A 21,778-nucleotide genomic window follows, 5' to 3' on the forward strand; every position below is an offset into this window, starting at 1 on the left:
GCTCCAGTTACTTTACATAGCTGACACTGAAAGTGTCTTTCTGCCACTACCAATCTACCCAACTCATCTTCATAAACAAAGACAAGTGATTTAATTTTCCACTGTGACAACAGAATACAGCTCATTTAAAAGATGAACTGGCTAAGAGTCAGTCTACCGGTGGGTAGGTGAGAATATGCTTCAGAGGTGATGGAAGTACTGTTTCCTGATCTGGGTGTTGGTTTTGTGAATGTCAACTCCATTCATGTTTAGTAAATGCTACATAAATATATGTGATTTATTCAGTTTTCTGTGTCTATATTTGATAAAAGAATTTTAAAGAAAAAATTAAAAACATTAAAAAAAAAGATTAACTGGTAGAGAATGGGAGTCAATCTGTAAAGTACTAACATAGTATTTATCAGTGTAACTGACTTGGGAGTCTGGGTACCAGATGTATACCATCAAGCTATATAGAGCTGGACTTCCCTGGTGGTACAGTGGATAGGAATCCGCCTGCCAATTCAGGGAACACGAGTTCGATCCCTAGACTGGGAAGATTCCACATGCAGCAGACAACTGAGACCGTGTGCCACGACTGAAGCCTGCACTCCTAGAGCCCGTGTTCTGTAGCAGGAGAAACCACCACAAGAAGAAGCCCCCACAAGCTGCAAGTAAAGCCAGCATGCAGCAACGAAGACCAAGTGCAGCCAAAAATAAAATGATAAGTAATTTTTAAAACGGCCCATATCTTTTAAATTTTTTTTTAAAAAAAGACATATAGAGCCAACTGAGCCAATGATAAAATACAAATCCTTCTAAACCAACTGCTGCAAAGAACTCTATCTTGAATTGAAACATAAGAAGAGAAGGGCTGACCTGTCCTCACATGAAGCAGATATTAAATCTGAAAGATCTCAGTCTCCAATTCCCACGCTATTCAAAATTAGAAGCAAACAAAACCTTTCTGATTAATACTACAAAGCATGTGTGCGTTTTAAGTTGCTTCAGTCATGTCTGACTCTTTATGACCCCACAGACTGTAGCCCACCACGTTCCTCTGTCCACACAATTTCTCAAGCAAGAATACTGGAGTGGGTTGTCATTTTCTCCTCCAGGGGATTTTCCTGACTCAGGGATCAAACCCGAGTCTCCTCTGTTGGCAGGCAGGTTCTTTACCACTAGCGTTACCTGGGAGGCTAATATTGCAAAGCATTCAATTTCAAGTGAATTCTGCCAAATTGTCATCAACATCTACCATCTGGGCACATTTTTTTTTTTAACACTACCTATCGAACATTAAACTTAAGGCATTCCCCAAATAATTGCATTGTAATGTAAGATGAATTTTCTTTTCAGAAGTGGTGCATGCATGTATGCTCAATCGTATCTGACTTTCTGTGACCCTATGGACTGTAGATTGCCAGGCTTCTCTGTCCATGGGATTCTATAGGCAAGAATACTGGAGTAGGTTGCCATTTCCTTCTCCAGGGGATCTTCCCAATCCAGGGATCAAACCCGCATCTCCTGCATTGACAGGGAGATTCTTTACCACTGAGCCACCTGGAAGCCCTTCAGAAGAAGGGCTTCTGGGCAAAATAGCTACAGTAAATCCAAATGTTTTTGGGAGACCAAATCAGTAAATTATTCAAATAGAGTTCCTGCGGCCAGGTTCACTTGGAACAGTTTTAATGCCTGCAAACCTCTAGACAAAGCATTCTCAGTTTATTCCCAACCTACCACTCTTGTGCACTGCAGAAAGTGCGAAAAGCCCCAGCAAAAACAAAGCTACAAAAAGCAGCAAAAGTCAGCAGCAAAAGCAAAGGCAAGTAAGAGTTTTACGAATGTTGTCTTAATTTACTATAGCCAGCCATGTTCTTTATTTAAACCTAGTTTCTCCTTTTTTATTTGATTTTTTTTCTATTTCTTGAGGTTGGTCAAATAATCCCGTTACCTCTGCATAATTAAGATTTTAGAAAGAAAGCATGACAATTCTAAGAAATACAGAATTCTAAGAAATAAGGAGTTTTAACACCTGTATCTGCAAGATAGGTTGCTTGTCTCCTAGCAACCTGGAAATGTGAAATTTGATCATCCCACACCAGGGTAAAAGATAACAGAGCAAAGAAATTCCAAATGAGTCAGAAACCCCCATTTTCTCTTTAATGAGGAAAAAAGAAACATTTCCAGGTAAAATTTTTTACTTCATTAAAATTCAACACTTTTGAATCATTAATTAATAAATAGTAAGTAATTATTAGTAATCAATCATACTAATATTATTTCTAGCTGAAAAAACAACCAACAAAGACACCTACTATGATTAAGGAGGCTCGCCGTATTAGGAAGATCTCAGGACCTCACTGTAGGGTTTGCAACTCTGACTTCTTTTCTATAATGCTGGTGATAAATTTACGCTCCATCAAGAAAGGTGTTTAAAATAAAACACTACAATGTTGGAGGCAAAGAGGCAATCCACCTTCAAGAAGTATTAGTGACCACCAGAGTGTGAATAATAACATGCTATACAACAGAATCCCTAGGTGTACATCTTTTTACACTTTGGGGGCATCTACTGCCATTAATTTGGTTCTGCCAGCCAAACAAGCCAGACACTCACTAACAGGGATTGTGGGGGGACTGGAAAATACTGCACTAGAGCTCATAAGGCTGTGAGACTGGTTACATGGTTTCATAATGTATTCTTAAGGTTCTCCTCTTCCGTCCTTGGAAACCTTTCCTATGCAGTCCTCCCTAAATATCCCTGGGGCTCGGGGATCCTCAGGCTCTCCCAGGGCTCTCTAAGAGAATAAGTGTCATTGTCAGTTTGAGGCTGCCGCTGGAAAGATGCCCAGTCTCTTCTAGCAACTGGGTCAGTGGAAGCCTGATTACAACCTACCTGTTACAGATTTCCTTTGTAGGGATTATGGAGAGACAAGTTTGAAAAGTGGTGGGACTTCTGCCCTCTCCCTGCACTATGCTCCCGCAGGCTGCTGCTGCTAAGTCGCTTCAGTCGTGTCTGACTCTGTGCGACCCCATAGACGGCAGCCCACCAGGCTCCCCCGTCCCTGGGATTCTCCAGGCAAGAACACTGGAGTAGGTTGCCATTTCCTTCTCCAACGCATGAAAGTGAAGAGTGAAAGTGAAGTTGCTCAGTCGTGCCCGACTCTTAGCGACCTCATGGACTGCAGCCTACCAGGCTCCTCCGTCCATGAGATTTTCCAGGCAAGAGTACTGGAGTGGGGTGCCATCACCTTCTCCATGCTCCTGCAGGAGAGGGTGGTTAATTGTAAAATTGTGACAGTTAATAAATACCTTTGGGGCTCTGGATTCTTTTCTGTCACATCATTTTTTTACAACAATTCTCATCAATTTTACTTATCTCCAAATAAGATTTAAACTGTGGTTTTCCCTTGGTTATACAATTACCTATACATGCCATATAAAGTACTGAGTATAAAACTGCATCTTCACTGCTGATCAAGGAATAATTGAATCGTGAAACTTCAGATGGTCTTTCTCTTCACCACATTCCTGACAGTGCCCTCACTCCTATTTCCTGATTACTTGCATTCCTCCTTATACCATAAGCAGACTCTGTTATGGCTCCCCAGAAGATCCCTAAAACTCTTCCACGTCCCCATTTTATATGGTACAATCTTCTAGGTACTTCTTAGCCTTGACTGTTGTTCACTTGTTAAGTCGTGTCCGACTCTTCAAGACCCCCGTGGGCTGTAGCACGCCAGGCTTCTCTGTTCTCCAGTATCTTTCAGAGTTTGCTCAAATTCATGTCCATTGAGTCGGTGATGCTATCTAACCATCCTCTGCAACCCCCTTCTCCTTTTACCTTCAATCCCTCAGTTTAAAAAAAACAAAACAAAAAAACACCTACCAACAGGTGCTGAAATGTTTTGTCCTGTATATTAAGCCTATGAAATACAGCACAACTAAAATAAAGGATGTTTTTCCTTGTTACTACCTTCCTCTGTATCCTATCCACACTGTTCCTATCAGAAATAAATACATGGTGTTTTAAACAACAGAATCTCCCATAAAAAAATCATACATAACTCAAGTTCTAACAGAAGCATACTTCAATTAACAAGTTTAAAGACACAAACCCTACAAGTTTAAATTATTTGAGCTCCAGCCATAGTAAAAAGGCTTCTCGCTACCCTCCCAAAAGCAGTTCTGAAGCAAGTGTTGGTAGCTCACTCATGTCCGCCTCTTTACGACCCCATGGTCTGTCCATGGAATTCTCCAGGCAAGAATATTGGAGTTGGTTGCCATTTCCTTCTCTAGGGGACCTTCTCAACCCAGGGATCAAAACCAGGTCTCTTGCATTGCAAGCAGATTCTTTATCAACTGAGCCATCAGGGAAATCCCAGTAGTTTTAAAGATGAGCTTCAATTTAGAAATGAGCTGTTTTTAAGCAACAGAAGAGCAAGGACTCAGATTAGGCCAAACTAAGGTCAACATTTACAACTGTACAGGATGGCAGTACCTAAAGGCACATAAAGTCATTCTTGGATTCTCTCTACTAAGAATGGAAGAACAATTTTTAAAAAAAATTCTACTAAACATCAAAGAGAAGATCAACCCCAAAACTCGTAAATCCACGAGAAAAGCTATCAAAGTATACCTCATAATTTACACAAACATAACAAGTATGTGGAAATAATGCTGAACTTATCCTATAAATCCATAAAGTTACAGTATTTTCATGACTCATTTTTTTCTTGGGTGAATCCTATTTAAACAGCAAGAAAATTCTGGTAAGTTTAGATACCTCCTTTAAGTAGTAACAGTCTCAGAAAATCCTAAACTTTAGCTTTAAATGCTATTTACACTTATAATTTTAGTGTTAACTTCTAAAACATTTACCTTAAAATGCAATATTTTAAACCTCTAATGATCAACCCACTATTTTTGCATACTCTTTAAATCCCAACAAATGAGACAGTATAATTACCAGAAAGTAAAAGCACATTTCTCTAGGTAAACCACTGGGGGTGCTATTTTACTCTGTTGTTCAGAAACAAAGTTTGTGAGAAGTAAAAATTTTCTATTGTATATAGACTAGTTTTTTTTTCAATTGAAGTATAATTGACATTCAACATCATATATTAGTTTCAGGTACACTTTATAGTAATTCAATATTCATATACATTTCAAAACGATCACTGATATCTAATTACCATCTGTCACCATTCAAAGTTGTTATACTACTACTGACTGTATTCCCTATCATTATATCCCCATGACTTGAACTCTGTACCCCTTAATCGCCTTCATCTAATCACCTGCCCCCCAATCCACCTCCCCTCTGGCAACCACCAGTTTGCAGACCTTATATTTGTATATAATATACTGACTATAAATTATTCCACCACCACCAAATTCTATCCATTCAAGAATAGTTTTCTACTAACTTACTATTAACTAGGGGATGATATTTATATAAGGTAATTTTGACAACAAAATTCAATAATTAAAAGACCATCTAATTTTAAAAGATATTTCTCTGAAGAAGATATATAGCCAGTATACATGAGATGTTCAACATTATTAGTCATCAAGAAATGCAAATCAAAGCCACAAGATATCACACTGCACCCAAGCATATGGCCATAAACAAAAGGGAAAAAAAAATCAAAATCAAATGGGCTGAATATGCACAGAAATTAAAACACTCATACACAAGATGGAAAATAGTTTGGTTATTTCTCAAAATAAAGTTAAAAACAGAATTAAAAAAGGATCCAGCAAATTCCACTCCAAGACATATATTCAAGAGAACTGAAAATATATCTTCACAGAAAAACTTGTATATAAATGTTCATAGCAGCGTTATTTATAATAGTCAAATTGTTCATCAAATGATGAATGGATAAATAATATCTGGTATATCCATTCAAAATGAAGGGCTTACCTGGTAGCTCAGATGGTAAAGAATCTGCCTGCAATGTAAGACACCCAGGTTCAATCCCTGGGTTGGGAAGATCCTTGTAGAAAGAAATGGCAACCCATTCCAAAATTCTTGCCTGGAAAATTCCATGGACAGAGTAGACTGGTGGGGGGTGGGGGCTACAGACTATGGGGTTGCAAACAGTCGGACACGACTGAGAGACTAACACACACACTTTCAAAAAGATGGACAGAAATAAATAATCCTAACCAAAAAAAGAAATCAAGAAACAAAAACGATGAAGCACTGATACATTCTAAAACCTGAGTGAACTTTGAAAACATTATGCTAAGAAAAAGGAGCCAATCACAAAACACCACATAGTGTATGACTTCATTTATATAATTTCTCCCGAAAAGGCAAATATAATAGAGACAGAAAGGCTGGCAGATGCCAAGTGCTAGGGAATGGAAAGTGTGGAGTTACTGACTGCTAGTACTATGTTTCTTTTGGGGGTGATTCAAATGTTCTGGAATTAGACAGCAGTAACAGTGGCAAAACCTGTGAACACGGTAAAAACCACTGACCTGTACACTGTAAAAAGATGAACTATATGGCATGTGGATTACAACTCAAAAAAGGAAGAGTATTTTCTAATATTAAAACTGAAAACCTGTATAATGTATAATTTATTTAAAAGGACACTGAAAACCAACTATTCCAAATGAGTACTTCCTTGCTAAATCAATGTCTATGTCCCCTAAGGGGAGGGGGTGCGTCCTGATCCCATCAATATCCTCAGAGTTTAACACAGTACACCTATAAGTGAATGGATAAAAATAACAAAGGAAAATAACCCACTGAGTTGCAAACTAATCATGCTTTTAAAAAATCCCTTAATATGTTCCTTCCCTGAAAAGAAAAATACTAGGATCAGGAAATTAAAAGAGAGTTTGACCAACAATGTCTTTTAAGAGCAAAGAATAAACATTATTTTTTTCTGTTGTTTACCTGAAGATAATTTAAAAAACAAATCACCACCAGATCTAGACTATCCATAACATATTTAATGGCAGAGGGAAAACACAAAATGCAAATCCTCTTAGTAGGAAGATAAAAACATAAATAAAAAATCAAAATTCACCAAAGCAAAGGCAAAGCAAAGTAATTAGGATAATGCTTTAAATAAGACAATGGCAATAACAGATGAAAAGAATACCACAGTAAAATTTTCTTAGAACGGCCACCAGTTTGTAAAGCTTTCTATTTAAAGATTTTTGTGGTTATCACCACTAACATGTATAAAAACAACTGATGAATACAATTTGGTTGGAAAGAGAGAAAATATTCCAAGTCAATATTTACATTAGTCCTTACAAATGAGAGCAAATGCTATGAACTATGATCATCAATTCGATGGCTTTTCTTCTATTTTTCACCTGAGGTCCAAGTAACACGTGAAGGCATACCATGGAGAGAGAAAAGAGGAAGGCAAGATGGTAGCCACTCATCTCCAACTTCAACTTTTTAACAATTCTTTTCTTAAATGAATTAATTTAGCTGCAGCACACAGGGTCTTCGCTGCAGCGCACAGACTCTCCCTGGTTGTGGCGCACAGGTTTCAGAGTGTGCCTGCTCAGCAGTTGTTGGGCACGGGTCTAGTTGCTCTGCATAATGTGGGATCTTAGTTCACTGACCAGGGATCGAACCAAGTCCCCTGCATTACAAGGTAGATTCCCAAACACAGGACCACCCGGAAGTCCCTTCAACTTTCTTAAGAAGCCAAGGCACTAGGAGAAATAACTCCTCATTCATTAAGGCACTAAACTAGCCAACTATGGCTAGGATAGTGGCACTGTGAGATTTTTGGGTGGCACCAGAAAACTGCCATCAACCTGCCCACCTCTGGGATCCATATCTTCTCTGTGCGCTGTCATGTTCCAACTCTTTGCAACCCCATGCACTGTAGCCCACCAGGTTCCTCTGTGGGATTCTCCAAGCAAATATACTAATATGGGTTGCCGTTTCCTACTCCAGGGGATCTTCCTCACCCAGGGATGAAACTCACATCTTATGTCTCCTGCACTGGCAGGCAGGTTCTTTACCACCAGCACCACCTGGGAAGTACATTGTGAGATTTTTGGGTGGCACCAGAAAACTGCCATCAACCTGCCAACCCCTGGGATCCACATCTTACATCCAACTGAAATATTTTCACCACTGATGGCTTCATCAAGACCCTGTCAAGTAAATGGTGTCCAATATTTCTGGTCACCTAGCTTAGGCAAAGTCTACAACTAAGAAAGAGCCTTCCAGGTTAGCGATAAGTGCCCCCCACTCCTTATTACTCTTCATGATTTTATAAAGATTGGGGAAATAAGGAACAATCACACAGCTTTCAATTAGGTAAGCCCCTCTACCTCTGAACATAACATCCTTTAAGAAGTGGCATCCAATTATGTCTTGAGTCCTACCTCTTCTCCACTTTTTAGTTCCATATGAAAACTCGGTTCTTAGTTCAGAGCTCCAGAAAGGAGAAGGAATTAAAAGTCCCAGCAAAGATAAGTTGAATTGGAGACTAAGCTCCTGGCCTGTTTTCCTTGCCTTTGACAGGACAGTTCATCTTTTGCTTACAGAATAAACAATATGAAAATAGGAATTAGACAAGAGTCATTTTAAGATGGGCTTCCCTGGTGGCTCAGACAGTAAAGAATCCACCTGCAATGCGGGAGAGCTGATTTGGATCCCCGGATTGGGAAGATCCCCTGGAGGAGGGCATGGCAACCCACTCCAGTATTCTTGCCTGGAGAATCCCCATGGACAGAGGAGCCTGGCGGGCTATAGCCCATGGGGTCACAAACAGTAGGAGATGACTGAGCAACCAAGCACACATTTAAAATAATTTATATAAAATCTAGTCCGTGAATGGTAAATATTCTTTTGTGTTTTTAAAATCCTCATGTTGTCTTCTCTCTAAAATACCATTATGAAATAAAAAATGAACTCTTAATCATTCATCAATTAATGTATTAAGCAATGCTTTATGAAAAAAACTTTGTCCCAAAAGAATATGGATTATAAGTGGCATCTATTTAGATTTCAAGAACAATTTTAAAAAATTGTTTGTTCCTACTTATAAACTCACAACAGAAATGAAAGGATTCTGGACTTGGCATACAGAACACTTCTGGTCTCCATTAAGATTTTATACACACACATATATATAACCAGAACTCTCAAACTTGGAATGTAAAATTGTAGAACCACTTTAGAAAACTGTTTAGCAATATCTACTAAAGATGAATTCATATATACTCTATGACCTAGCAATTCTACTCTAGTTATATACCCCAACAGAAACACATACATTCACCAAAAGATGTTATCAGGTTATTCAAAGAAACACTATTCATAATACTGGAGACTACTCAAATGCCCATTAACATCAGAATGGGTTACTAAATCATGTTAACTTCACACCATGGAATATCACACAGTCACATGAATGAACAAACTATAACAACATATAATATCACAGGTGAATCTCATAAACATAATTATGCTGAGCAAGAGAAACCAGACACAGAGCTTTTATTGTGTGACTACACCTTATATAATAAAGATCAAAACCAGGCAAATCTAATCTGCCAGTTGAGTCGTTACCGTGGGTAGGGGCACAACCGGAAGGGCACTTGAAATGAGCTTTTGGAGTGCTGGTAATGCTGCTGCTTGAACTGGGTACCAGCTAATGTGCATGTTTAGCTTGTGAAAATTCACTGAGCTACAAGACACACTTATGATTTGTGCATGTTTCTGCAGATAAATCACACTAACAATTCCAGAAAGGTTGAGAAAAGGAGACTAGCAGAGGATTTATGAAACTGAGTCCCCCTAAAACTGAGTGCCTCTGCTCAGTTTATGATTAATCTCTCTCCTAAACTTTATTTCTTATCCTGCCTCTATTCCTCTCAGAATTTAGGGCTATCAAATAAATGGGGGGAATGGAACAAGCGGGACCCTGTGGGGCCTTTCTAGATACAAAAGCCCCTCTCTACGTCCTGTTTCTTATTTGTAGAAAGGTTTTAGTCTCCCAGATCTTCCCGAAGTTCCAAAGACCAGACTCAAGCATTTAATGATTAGGAGAATAGTCAAAGGACTCCTAGTTCCTCCTGAAGGAATATAGATAACAATCTGATGCATACCTTTGAGCTGTTCTGCAGAAACTAGTAGAGTTTAGTGACTATGACATTAGAGTCTGTGGTAGTAGACCCCAAACCAATTGGAACAAGAAGGTTGAGATTCCCAAAATATCACTGCTACCTCACCACCAACCAATCAGAAGGAGATCCAGGATCTAATCACATACATATCCAACCACCCTCCTACCCAACACGTATCTTTAAAAAGCCTTGCCTGAAAGCCATCAGGGAGTTTGGATCTTTTGAGCATAAGCTACCCAGTTCTCCTCGCTTGAAACCTGTAAATAAACCTTTATTTTTCTGTAAACACCCACTGTCAGAACCTCACTTTCTGCACCACAGGAACATGCACCCTTGCTTGATTAACAGTTAATAGAGTAGACTGTCAGCCCTCTGCAGACTGGGACCTTTGCATGGTTCACTACTGTATTCACCCCAGCACTTAACAGGGAGTGGCACAGCATGGATACTTTATTAGCACATGCTGACTAAATCAGGCATGGAGGTGTAACTTTAACAGAAACCTACCTAAAGAAATGACAGCTAATCTTAATGCCATTTTAACTTACTAGTTTGTATTTATTTAAAAGTATTCATGCTGCTACTGCTGCTAAGTCGCGTCAGTCGTGTCCGACTCTGTGCGACCCCAGAGACGGCAGCCCACCAGGCTCCCCCGTCCCTGGGATTCTCCAGGCAAGAACACTGGAGTGGGTTGCCATTTCCTTCTCCAATGCAGGAAAGTAAAAAGGGAAAGTGAAGTCGCTCAGTCGTGTCCGACTCTTAGCGACCCCATGGACTGCAGCCTACCAGGCTCCTCCGTCCATGGGATTTTCCAGGCAAGAGTACTGGAGTGGGGTGCCATCGCCTTCTTCGAAAAGTATTCATATTACTTTACAAATCACCAAATAAATACAAAGCTAGGTATTAAGCCATATGGGGCTTCCCAGGTGGCTCAGCAGTAAAAAATCCACCTGCAATGCAGGAGACACAGGTTTGATCCCTGGGTCAGGAAGATCCCCTGGAGGAGGGCATGGCAACGCACTCCAGTGTTCCTGCTTGGAGAATCCCATGGACAGAGGAGCCTGGCAGGTTATGGTCCATAGGGTCACAAAGAGTCATACATGACTGAAACAACCTACCATGCATGCAACAAAAATAAGAAACAAAGGAGAAATAACCTCTCCAATCTTTGGAAATAAAATATTTAGCATAGTGTATTGGGTACAACTAGGTATTCAATAAACGTTTGTGGTACATATGAAGGAAAATTGGTAATTGATCACACTGTAATTCCTAGAAAGTCTTCTGTTCTAAAAACAACCAATTGGTATATCAAAAAATGGAATTAAATTAAAATGGAGTCTAAATTAAAGAGTATAGTCAAATACACAAACCCTGAAAGTGACAGACATGTTCAGAATCCAGAGACTCATGCTAACTGCAGCCTTCCTGGCTCTGCTGGCCTCATGAGCTACCAGAGTTCTCTCAGTTATGCTTGCTTACTATCAGATGATGACACTTAGAGTAGAGCACAATGGGGCAGAGATTATGGATGGGAAAAGAGTTTGCTGTAATTTAGGCCTCGTCTGGAGTTTCCCTTCTCTTGGAAGAACAATGAGAACCAAGAGGGAAATGCATTAAGCATTTCATATCTTTCCTTTTACCTCACCACAGAATGTTCTACTATGCAAGTGTGTAACTGCTTGCATTTTATAATCAACATCACTCAAAGACTTTATCAGGCCATGACTGATGCTTTTGACCTCATTAAATCAAAAACTTATCATAGAAAAGATAATCAAAACAAGTAATTACAACCATAAGGTTCCAGTTAAAAATTGAACACACAGATCTGTCTCTTATCCCTTCAAAAAAAGCGCAAGTGTTAGTCGCTCAGTCATGTCTAACTCTGCAACCCCATGGATTGTAGCTCGCCAGGCTCTTCTGTCCACTGGATTCTCCAGGCAAGAATACTGAAGTGGGTTGCCATTTCTTCCTCCAGGGGATCTTCCCGACCCAAGGATCAAACCTGCATCTCCTGCACTGCAGGCAGGTTCTTTACTATCTGAGCCACCAAAGAAGCCCCTTTATCCCTTCCAAAACCCTCTCAAATGTAAATGTCAGTCATTTTTTAATTTCTTTTTTGCCTCAAATTTAACAAAACTTTACTAACAGGAGAGGAAGCAGCAATAAAATCCTGCAAGTTAGAAGCAGGATAGGTGAGAACTTACACAGCAGACCCAAGAAACCTGAATCCTAAACCAGAAAGCAGGAAAGCAACCTCTCTTGCACTGTACCCTCTCAAGGCTTAAGAACTGGTGGCAGCAGGTACCAGAGAAAGTAAGAGTGAAAATGAGATTTAAAAGCAGAAAGAGAAGTTGGAGACCCAGTTAAACACACAGCTCCCAGAATCCCCATTAAGAGACTGGAGGTTTACTCTCTGGAGAGTGTGAGGCAGTAGAAGTCTGGACCGGAGACACCAGAGATTTGGATAAAGAATGGATTGTCGGAAAGGAGTGATTAAGTGAGAGACTTAGTTACTAAACCTTGAGATCTCCTAGTCTACCTCTGCCAATCAGCTCTTAGAATAGTAGCAGCCAGGCCTAAGCTCTGGGGACAGACAGAAGAGAGAAAAACACTGTCACTCAAAGAAACAATCTAGTTAGATTAAAAGGTAATAAGGCCTGTCAAGAAGCTCCATCACCCATAGTGAGCTTCCAAACTGCTCTACCAACTGTGTACTTTTAACCAAGCAGGCAAAGATCACCTACTTCTAACTCAAAGATCATAAAAGACCAAAGCAAGGAGAATAAATGCAACACAGATGAAAGAACTATGCAGAAAAGCATAAACTTTAAAAAGAAAAACATTTCAATAATTTCAGAGAAATTTTCAGAGAAATTATTCAGAGAAAAAAATTAAAACCATAAAACATGGACAGTGTGCTACTAAAGGAAAGATTCTAACATTTACTGAGCATCTACTATATGCTGAACTCCATTCTCTGTCCTCAGACACTGTCGTGTCCGACTCTTTGTGATCCCATGGGCTGTGGCCCGGCAGGCTTCTCTGTCCATGGGATTCTCCAGGCAAGAATACTGGAGTGAGCTGCCATTTCCTGCTACTAAAAAAAAAAGGGGGGAACATCACTCATTATCAGAGAAATGCAAATCAAAACCACTATGAGGTACCATTTCACACCAGTCAGAATGGCTGCGATCCAAAAGTCTACAAGCAATAAATGCTGGAGAGGGTGTGGAGAAAAGGGAACCCCCTTGCACTGTTGGTGGGAATGCAAACTAGTACAGCCACTATGGAGAACAGTGTGGAGATTCCTTAAAAAACTGGAAATAGAACTGCCTTATGATCCAGCAATCCCACTGCTGGGCATACACACTGAGGAAACCGGAAGGGAAAGAGACACGTGTACCCCAATGTTCATCACAGCACTGTTTATAATAGCCAGGACATGGAAGCAATCTAGATGTCCATCAGCAGATGAATGGATAAGAAAGCTGTGGTACATATACACAATGGAGTATTACTCAGCCATTAAAAAGAATACATTTGAATCAGTTCTAATGAGGTGGATGAAACTGGAGCCTATTATACAGAGTGAAGCAAGCCAGAAAGAAAAACACCAATACAGTATACTAACGCATATATATGGAATTTAGAAAGATGGTAACAATAACCCTGTGTACGAGACAGCAAAAGAGACACTGATGTATAGAACAGTCTTATGGACTCTGTGAGAGAGGGAGAGGGTGGGAAGATTTGGGAGAATGGCATTGAAACATGTAAAATATCATGTATGAAACAAGTCGCCAGTCCAGGTTCGATGCACGATACTGGATGCTTGGGGCTGGTGCACTGGGACGACCCAGAGGGATGGAATGGGGAGGGAGGAGGGTTCAGGATGGGGAACACAGGTATACCTGTGGCGGATTCATTTTGATATTTGGCAAAACTAATACAATTATGTAAAGTTTAAAAATAAAATTAAATTTAAAAAAAGGGGGGGGAAGGGGCAATTAAAGAGTTTTGAAAATTTTAAAAAAATATTAAAATTTTATCTAAGAGTTATAAAATTGAGACTATCCCATAGAAAGCTGAGAAAAAAGTGAAAAATATGAGTTTAAAAAAATTTTAAGAATCAGTATAAAAGAGTCAAGATCCAAAGAGAGAAAGGGGGAGAAAAAAAGCAGAGAAAAAAAAGTCAACCAAATACTTTTTAAAATTTCCCAGAACTGAAGGACATCAGCTTTTAGACCAAAAGGAAGGGCTCACTGAGTGCCTGGCACGACAGACGTAAACAGATCTATACCAAGGTACACAGTGAAATTTAACAACACTGGGAACAAAAGAAGTTCCTAAAGGCTTCCAGAAAAACAGAAAGTAGGTCACATTTAAAGAATCAGATGTCACAACTGGCTTCAGTCTTCCTAATAGTGGAACCCAGAAGGCAATGGAACAAATGGCTTCAAAATTCTAAAGGAAACTATTTTCAACCTAAAAGCCTAGAAATCAAGTAAGGGTACAGACTAAAAAAAAAAGTCTTAGATGTTCAAAGTCTCAACAACAACAAAAAAGTTTAACTCATGCATTCTTTCTCAGAAAAGTACTAGAGGGTGTGTTCTATAGAAATGAGACAATAAATCAAGAAAAAAAAAAGTGTGAATCAAGGCAGGGGACTTCAATTCTAAAAATTGGAAAAGGAAGTCTTAGGATGACAACTCAACCGCAGACCTTGAAAGCAGTCTTATAGTACAGGTCAAAAAACAGGAAAGAGGGGCTTCCCTTGCAATCCAGCAGTTAAGACTCCATGCTTCCACCGCACAGGCCTGGATCTGATCCCTAGCTGGGGAACTAATACCCACATGCAGCCAAAAACAACCCAAAAGGAGCCACACATCCCCCACCCAACAATGAAATCAATAAAATACCTGATGTGTTTGAATATATCAAAAAATTAAGATTAAGTGAGAGTCTGAGGATGATTCATGCCATAAGCAATTTATGATATATACTCAGAAAATTAGGCAAACAAAAAAAATTGTGGTTAACTTTAGGGAAAATAAGGTACTGTTAAGCAAGTAAAACTAATCACAGCATACAATATATCTCAGCTGTGAACATTATTATTTTAAATGCACGATACTGGATGCTTAGGGCTAGTGCACTGGGATGACCCAGAGGGATGGTATGGAGAGGGAGGAGGGAGGAGGGTTCAGGATGGGGAACACATGTATACCTGTGGCAGATTCATTTTGGTATTTGGCAAAACTAATACAATTTTGTAAAGTTTAAAAATAAAAATAAAATTAAAAAAAATAAATTACTGTAAATACTGTAAATACTGAATATTGATCTAACTACAATATGGCTATAACTATACTAGAAAGATGGACCTTTGTTGGCAAAGTAAAGTCTCTGCTTTTGAATATGCTATCTAGGTTGGTCATAACTTTCCTTCCAAGGAGTAAGCGTCTTTTAATTTCATGGCTGCAGTCACCATCTGCAGTTTGGAAGGAATGATGTTAAAGCTGAAACTCCAGTACTTTGGCCACCTCATGCAAAGAGCTGACTCATTGGAAAAGACTCTGATGCTGCAAGGGATTGGGGGCAGGAGGAGAAGGGGACGACAGGGGATGAGATGGCTGGGTGGCATCACTGACTCGATGGACATGAGTCTGAGTGAACTCCGGGAGTTGGTGATGGACAGGGAGGCCTGGCGTACTTCGATTCATGGGGTTGCAAAGGGTCGGACATGACTGAGCGACTGAACTGAACTGAACTGAACTGATACTAGAAAGATATAGAGACAGGAAATGGGAGCATATGCAGTTGTGGTAAACCAGAGCTAAACCCTTAAATCTCCTAGTGGTCAATTTTTAAAATGCTGAAAACTGAAATGAAGAAGTAATATCTTATGGTTTTTACCTTCACAAATAATAACAAAACAGCAAAAGAAAGAGCTAAGAAACAGGCAAAAGTAAGCAGGAGACTGCTGTTTTTTGTAACAAGCCTGTAATATCTGATTCTAACCTATATGTAAGAAGAACTGTATGTAAGATACGAAAACAAAATATTTAGGTTGGTGCAAATGTAACTGCAGGGCTATATTCTTGCCTGGAAAAACCTATGGACAAGGGAGCCTGGTGTGCTACAGTCCACGGGGTCGCAAAGAATCAGACACAACTGAGCACATACACACAAACGTAATTGCAGGTTGGGACTGTAGGAATTTTAAATTATTGTAACTAAGTTCTATATAGTTATATGTCATTATAACTATGACAAACCTAGACAGCATATTAAAAAGCAGAGACATTACTTTGCCAACAAAGATCCATCTAATCAAAGCTATGGTTTTTCCAGTAGTCACGTATGGATGTGAGAGTTGGACTATAAAGAAAGCTGAGCGCTGCAGAATTGATGCTTTTGAACTGTGGTGTTGGAGAAGACTCTTGAGAGTCCCTTGGACTGCAAGGAGATCAAATCAGTCAATCCTAAAGGAAATCAGTCCTGAATATTCACTGGAAGGACTAATGCTGAAGCCAAAACTCCAATACTTTGGCCACGTGATGTGAAGAACTGACTCACTGGAAAAGACCCTGATGCTGAGAAAGACTGAAGGCAGGAGAAGAAGGGGATGACAGAGGATGAGATGGTTGGATGGCATCACCAACTCAATGGACATGAGTTTGAGCAAGCCGGGAGTATGGTGATGGACAGGGAAGCCTGGCATGCTGCAGTCCATGGGGTCACAAAGAGTTGGACATGAGCGACTGAACTGAACTGATAACTAAGTTCAAACACACCTTTATTAATCAAAATAGGAACCATTATAATCAGCACATTTTTGTCAACGAAAAATAAGTTTGTTTATTCATGTAGCATAAAAATCTGTGCTTTGGGATTTGACAAACTCTCAGAATGCATTTTCTACCTCCTGCTGTTTGTAGAAGCATTTTCTCTGCAAAAAAGTTGTCAAGATGCTTGAAGAAGTGGTAGTCAGCTGACAAGAGGTCAGGTGAATATGGCAGATGAGGCAAAATTTCATAGCCCAATTCATTCATTAGGAGCATTGGCTGTGTGACATGCAGTCAGGCATTGTCATGCGGTAAAACTGGGCCCTTGCTGGGCCCAGCATCTGTTGACCAATGCTGGTTGCAGGCATTGTACTCTTTGGTGCATTTCATCGATTTGCTAAGCATACTTCTCAGATGTAATCATTTTGCTGGGATTTAGAAAGCTGTAGTGGATCACACCAGCAGCAGACCACCAAATAGTGACCATGACCTTCTTGGGGTACAAGTTTGACTCTGGGAAATGCTTTGAAACTTCTTCTAGGTCCAACCACTGAGCTGTTTATCATTGGTTGCATAAAATCCCTTTTTGTCACAAGTCACAATCTGATAGCGAAATGGTTTGCTGTTGTTGTGTACAATAAGAGAAGACAATACTTCAAAAGGACAATTTTTTTATTTGCAATCAGCTCATGAGGCACCCACTTATCAAGCTTTTTCACCTTCCCAATTGGCTTCAAACATTGAACAACCATATAATGGTCAACACTGAGCTCTTCGGCAACTTCTCGTGTAGTTGAAAGAGGATCAGTTTCAGTGCTTGCTCTCAGTTGGTCGTTGTCAACTTCCAACGGCTGGAAACTATGCTCCTCATATTCAAGGCTCTCATCTCCTTTGCAAAACTTCTTGAACTATCACTGCACTGCACATTCATTATCAGTTTCTGGGTCAAATATGTTGCTGATGTTGTGAGTTGTCTCCAATACTTTATGACTCATTTTGAACTCAAATAAGAAAATAGCTTGAATTTGCATTTTGTCTAACATCATTTTCCTAGTCTAAAATAAATACAAAATAAACAGCAAGCAGTATCATTAGCAAAAAAATATAAAGTGCAAAATGTACATTAAAATGATTTATAACAATCACATTTAAGAATGTATTCCAATATCAAACAGCAAAGTCCAACAATGCAAAATTACAATTAACTTTTGTATCAACCTAATAAACAGAAAAAAGGTTTAAAATGTGGTTACAAAATGTGTCATGAAAGGGGAATCTAGTATTCATGGGAAACTAACCAAACAGAGAGAGGGGAGGAACTCAAACTCCCCTTAGGACAGACTACCTAAACTGAGAGGGGCACTGGGAAGAAGGCAGCATTCCAGGTAGAGGAAGAGGACGATTCCTGACCAGAAAAGGTGATAGGTGATTTTTCTAGCAAGTGAAACAAGTTCCCCAGGTAAACAACAAATCATGAAAGTCCATCTCTACCCCCTTCTCCCAAGTCCTGGTCTCCCCACCTACCTCTTACCCGTCCTTCAAGGCCAAGCTCAAGCTCCATCTTCTCAGAAGCTTCCTGCAAGTCTCTGGAAGACATGATCACTTCCATCTCAAAATGATGCCATTTATCCACTATCTTATTCTCTTAATTAATGTAATTAATATTACATACCATAATACATTCTCAGGGATTGAAGTCATTCAATAGGTATTTAATGAATAGTTACTATATACAGAAAACTGTGCTCGTCACTAAGAGTAAAGGAAGGATGAAAAGGAAGGAAAGAAAACAAAAAAAGCAGGAGTCTTCAGGTGCAATGAACACAGACCGTGGTTTCTAACATCATTCTCCAATAAAAGGAACCAGGGTTCTTTGAAGAAACAGCTGATTCCAGGATGGCTCAGGAACTATACATGGTAAGTCTGGTGCCAAAAAGTTAAGAAGTGCTTTAAAAACCACAAAGATGGAGCTCTGTCAAAGAGATACAAGTACCAACTGAAGGAGATCCTAATGGCAAAAGCTAGAACAACCTAACAAAATAGTGCTGGCTTATAATTCAAAGAATAACATTAATGAGCCCATACCAGTATCAATGAATAAATAAAGTAATGAAGAAGAGACAAATGTCCCATGCAGAAAAATTCCAAATAACTTAATGTAGACACATTACCCTCAATGAGGTGGTGGAACTTAACTCCCCAATCCTTAAGTATAAGCTGTACATAGTGAACAGAGTGACTTCCTTCCAAAAAGCACAGTACAAAAGGGGAGGGGGAAGGTGGAGTCATTTTATGTAGAGAGATTTGACAAACACTACTTTAGCCAGGTGATCAAGGTCAACATCAACTGTGATAAGTTGATGATAGTATGTTGACAGTATGCATTCTTGATATGATGTGATGAAAACAGCAGATTACCTCTGTGTGGCTTCCTCCCCAAATCTAATCATGAGAAAAGCATCTAACAAATCCCAAAGAAAGGACAGCCTACAAATAACTGACTAATACTTCTTAAAAATGTCAAGGTCATCAAAAACAAAGAAAACTTAAGAAACTGTCACAACCAAGAGAAGTCTATGGAGATATGACCTAATGTAATGTGGAATCTGTACAGACTCCTGAAACAGAAAAAAAGACATAGATAAAAACTGAAAATCTTAATAAAGTATGGACTTTAGTTAATAATTGGAGAAGGAAATGGCATCCCACTCCAGTATTCTTGCCTGGAAAATCCCATGGACCAAGGAGACTGGTAGGTTACCGTCCATGGGGTCGCAAAGAGTCGGACACGACTGAGCAACTTCACTTTCACTTTCACTTAGTTAATAATAACATAATATTGGTTCATTGCTGCTGCTGCTGCTGCTGCTGCTGCTGCTAAGTCACTTCAGTCGTGTCTGACTCTGTGCGACCCCATAGACAGCAGCCCACCAGGCTCCCCCGTCCCTGGGATTCTCCAGGCAAGAACACTGGAGTGGGTTGCCATTTCTTTCTCCAATGCAGGAAAGTGAAAAGGGAAAGTGAAGTCGCTCAGTCGTGTCCGACTCTTAGCGACCCCATGGACTGCAGCCTACCAGGCTCCTCCATCCATGGGATTTTCCAGGCAAGAGTGCTGGAGTGGGGCGCCATTGCCTTCTCCAATTGGTTCATTAATTGTCAACAAATGTACCATACTAATATGTTAGTGGGAAAACTGGGTCTGGTGTATACAGAAACTATACTACCTTCAATGTTTCTGAAAATCTAAAAATGTTACAAAAAGTAAAGTTTATTTTTTTTAATATTTTTAACATTTTTTTTTAAGGAAAGGAAAAAAGCCTAAAGAACACACACCAAACGTGCAAAGCAGTCAGGCCTCTGGGGAAAAGAATGGGAGGGAAGTCAAGCTTTCCTTTACAAGTTACTATTTGACTCTAGAATATGAAGAATGTATCTGTGTGCTATTCTGTAACAAGAAATGTTCAACGTTACTGCCACATTTAAGTACTGAATGACAAATAAAATGAAATTGTTATTAAACAGAAACCACTCCTTAAACCTTTGTACTTGATTTATTTGGCTGCATGAGGTCTTAGCTGCAGGAAGAGGTATCCTCGCTGCATCGGGAGATCTTTCATTGTGGCTAAGGGCTCTAGTTGTAGCCTGCAGGCTCAGGAATTTCGGTGTGCAGGCTAAGTTACTCTACAGCATGTAGGATCTTAGTTCCCCAACCAAGGATCCAACACGCGCCCCCGGAATTGAAAGGCAGATTCTCAACCACTGGACCACCAGGGAAGTCCCATCAACCTTTATGTTTCTATTCATAGACTATCCAATCTCCAGAAAGACCTCCAAATCACATTCAAGCCACTGATTAACTACCAACTGATAATACTGCAATACACAAATTTAAAAGAAAAACTGTCAAAGATTATACTAAACTGCTAGGGGAAAATATATAATACAGTAAGAAAATATTTCACTAGAAATGTTCTTAAATTTGATCAATACTGAGAGCTAGTATCTAAAACTTTAAATTGTGCTATTCAGGAAAAAAAATGAGTCTAATTGTAATAGCAGGACGTGCAAAGTGAAGTCTGTTAACACTCAGTTGGTGAAGGTGACAACATACACTATACATCTATCTACACAGCCATGAGAAGCAATTAATTACAACTGGACTGTGTAAAATTCAACAGATTCAATACATGATATTCACCAACTGCCTGGTATATTGGCAAAAGTAACGAGAATAAGGATGAGATCACCAAGTTGATTCTTTGCATCAATCTCTAATTAAAGTGTTAAAAGTTGTTTTATCTAAATGAGCATTATCCATTACTATAAAAATATGGTTCCACTAAAAAGTTATACTGTTCAAAGATAATATAAGAATAAATTATTAAGAACCTGAAGTAATCATTTTAAAGCCCTAAGAACAAGTAAATCAGAGAATGGCACTTGAATTTCTCTAAGTCTTTCCTCTTTTAATTAGCAAAATACAATATCACTCTCATGGTAGGGTTATTTTATAATCTAATTTAATGTAGAGTAATGTAATATTGGTAGTGTTCAGGATAAAGTAATTTGAAGTTATATGCAGGGAAACCAATGGGTGGCATCAGTTTAGGCAATGCCAGATTTTCCTAGAGTACTTCACTGAGAGTTAGATACAACGGAGAGTTGAAGATTTGCAGCTCCTGTCACTCACAAATGCTGGTTCTGCATTCATGACAAATTATACAAAAGTGCTTTCATGACGTATTTCCTCATGTGATAATATATGCTTAAAATATCATACCATTGCCTTTTAGAGTTACACACAGAAATATTAATGGATGAAATGACGTGATTTCTAGAATTTGCTACAAAATAATAGACAGTATAAATGAAAAAGT

The 21,778-nt window shown here is 39.3% G+C and overlaps 1 protein-coding gene across 3 annotated transcripts in view; it reads right to left on the reverse strand.

Moving 5' to 3' along the window:
* Positions 1-21,778, reverse strand: part of NDFIP1 (Nedd4 family interacting protein 1) — a 52,882-nt gene that overhangs the window by 25,559 nt on the left and 5,545 nt on the right. The gene's annotated exons all lie outside the window — the stretch shown is intronic.

The sequence above is a fragment of the Bubalus bubalis genome, chromosome 9 (assembly GCF_019923935.1).
Source record: "Bubalus bubalis isolate 160015118507 breed Murrah chromosome 9, NDDB_SH_1, whole genome shotgun sequence".
Classification (NCBI taxonomy): domain Eukaryota; kingdom Metazoa; phylum Chordata; class Mammalia; order Artiodactyla; family Bovidae; genus Bubalus; species Bubalus bubalis.